This window comes from Camelina sativa, chromosome 3, assembly GCF_030686135.1.
Source record: "Camelina sativa cultivar CO46 ecotype springtype chromosome 3, ASM3068613v1".
NCBI classification, from domain to species: Eukaryota; Viridiplantae; Streptophyta; class Magnoliopsida; order Brassicales; family Brassicaceae; genus Camelina; species Camelina sativa.
The window spans coordinates 24,476,229-24,478,950 of record NC_141882.1 but is presented as its reverse complement, the minus strand read 5'-3'; the positions used below and the strand labels follow the sequence as shown (position 1 = coordinate 24,478,950).

Here is a 2,722-nt window from a genome sequence, read left to right as displayed (position 1 = left end):
ATGTATAAATTTCTGAATTTTTAGCAAAAAAACCTAATTTCGTTATTTTAGCAAAAGCAACAAGTATTCAAATCTTAGATAAAATAATTCTTATAGAAGATAAACAATAGAGAAACAAAGCCTGTTCAAATGAGAGAGAAGATTAGAAGAAGAGAAAAGCAAATTGTATCTGAGAGCTGTGATGTTTCAAACACACCATACGAGCTGCGATAGTTTGGCATAGTTCAAAATTCAAGCTCATGCGAGTAGCCTTTGTATCCAAAAATCTTGACTTTCTTGAGAAAAAGATACTTGTTTTTTGAGTTATCTTGAATTTCATCCTTACGATCACTCTACAAAAAAGGCAATCGAGGTCCGAAAGTTAAATTGTGAATCTGCATATATTTAAACACAGCTCATTGGTGGGAGAGATTTAGAGATATATATAGAGAGAGAAAAAGAGAAACGTACATCGATCACAACTCCTTCAAGTCTAGGGCATTCTTTGAGGAATTCAGCTATGTCGAATAGAGTGCAAAATGTAGGAGCTTTAAAGGTTATCTTCAATTTTCTCCAGTTCTCAAACTTGAAAAGCAGCTTTTCGTGATTTCCTCCTCCTATGTATTTATGCGTGAGAGCCTACATATAATATGTGTAAAACGCCACCAAAACTAGCTCTAAACAAAAAAAATGGTTATGAACAGAAGAAAATGGGGACCCTCAGATGTGGAAGAATATATTTGAAAATTGCATTGTCAGCTATACATGATGAACATTCTCTGTCGATCGTCCAAAGAGATATACAAATATAATATAAACTCCAACCACTTTAAGAATGATGCATAGAATAATAATAAAAATTAACTAAAGTTTTAATAAGTCAAATTAAGTGAAATTTATGTCAAAACAAAATGAACTATGTTCTGTTAATATAAAACTCTAAATCCTTTTATGTCTTTTGTATGTAGTGAAGTAAATCTCATTTACATAGAATTATTGATCATATACTTTTTAAGAAATGTATGAAAATCGTATACCATGTAAGCCTACAAATCTTAACTAAAACCAATTGGTAAGTAGATAAAGTAAGTTAAATACGTACAAATGAGCATTATTACGATTGGGAAAAACAGAGACCACCGTAGAGAAACCATGTGAAACATACAACGCTCTAAAAGCATCCACATCGGTGATGGTGTCTCTTAAATTTTTTTTAAATAAATTTATATTATTTATAGTAATACATTATTGTTTACTTAAATTAATTGCTCCACACCAATAAAACTGAAACATCTCGAGAACCCTTGCTTTGATAAGTGTCTCAGATGTGTCTCAGAAGACACAATTTTCTTTATCTCTTTTTTATTATTTTTATATTTTTATATTTTTTAGATCTCTTACAAAACTTTTCTGATGGAGATGGTCTAAGGAGGTCATACTAAATAATTCATGTAACTAATACTCTAATAATATATTTAAATTTTCTTTTTTAAACAAAAATTCAAAAGTAATTTTAAAACTAATTAATTATGAATTTTCAAATGTATAAACTTGAAAGAAAGAAAAATCTACTTACTAGATTGAGAAAGAACTTACCTCAAGAAATATTGTGGTTGTTGCGACGACAGAAACGCTTGTAAAGGAACTTATGTTATTAACTACCAAGTCAATTGGATCATAATAACATGGACTAAAATTCCCATTGTAATGGAGGTTATGTGCATATGTTCCCACAAAGTTAAATGGACTGACATATCCATTGTAATTGTTGTTTTCAAAAGAGGGTGCCTCCAAATAGATGTCATAAAGCCCTCACATAGAAGACAAAACAAGCGACTTGAATTTATTGTGATTTTGAGCCACTATGCTCAACATAGCATCCATCCCACATTCTATTAGTTCTAGCGACTCGAGGTGGATGTAGTTGCATTAAATTGCAACTATTGTCTTTTTCTTCACCTCACTCCGCATAAGTGAGAACATCCTCAAGAGCTTTAAACCTTTCAGAGTATTGTCTAGTATTTCAAATTTACATGATCACGGCTTCAAATCTTGTAGAGTCTCCAAGTTCGAGATATTGATGGGGCTCTCCATAAATTTCTTTGGATTTGGGGAAATCTAGGATTGTCTCTTTGATGTTTTTACCAAGACATGTATTGATCCACGAGATGACTTTATCTTCTATACGAAGATGATTGATAAACAAAACGAATCTGTCAACCTCTGATCCTTTGTATTGGTTGAATACTTTTTCTATGATGCCAACAGCCTCTAAATGACTACATCTTTTAGAATATATTCCACTGAAATCGAGATTAATAGATTATACATTTGTTTGTTAAACAAATAAAATTATTATTTTGACAGATAAAAGTTTGTTACTTTGTAATTTGAACTAATAAATTAGAAATTTTACTTTTATAAAATCTTTTAACACAACTGATTTTTCTATTTTTGACAAATTGTGTATATGGAATAAAAATGAAAATACCTCTTTTATTGGCAATTTGCATTTATGGCCTCCTTTAACTTTTAATGACCATTTTACCCCTACTTAATATATATTTTAGTCAACAAAATGAAAACCAAACTTTTCCCGTCAAAATAATTTCTGATATATTTTCCCGCCAAAAACTTTCTTGTCAAAAAAAAAATACAAGGCGCAGGTTTTAAACGATTTAAAAATATTTACAAGACATTTATAAAATTTCTATAAATAGAAAGCTTATAAAATCATATAAAA

The 2,722-nt window shown here is 30.0% G+C and overlaps 1 pseudogene; it reads right to left on the bottom strand.

Annotated features, from left to right (window-relative positions):
- Positions 1-224: 224 nt before the first annotated feature.
- On the bottom strand, positions 225-2,311 carry LOC147947647 (FBD-associated F-box protein At1g61320 pseudogene; annotated as a pseudogene).
- Positions 2,312-2,722: the final 411 nt, after the last annotated feature.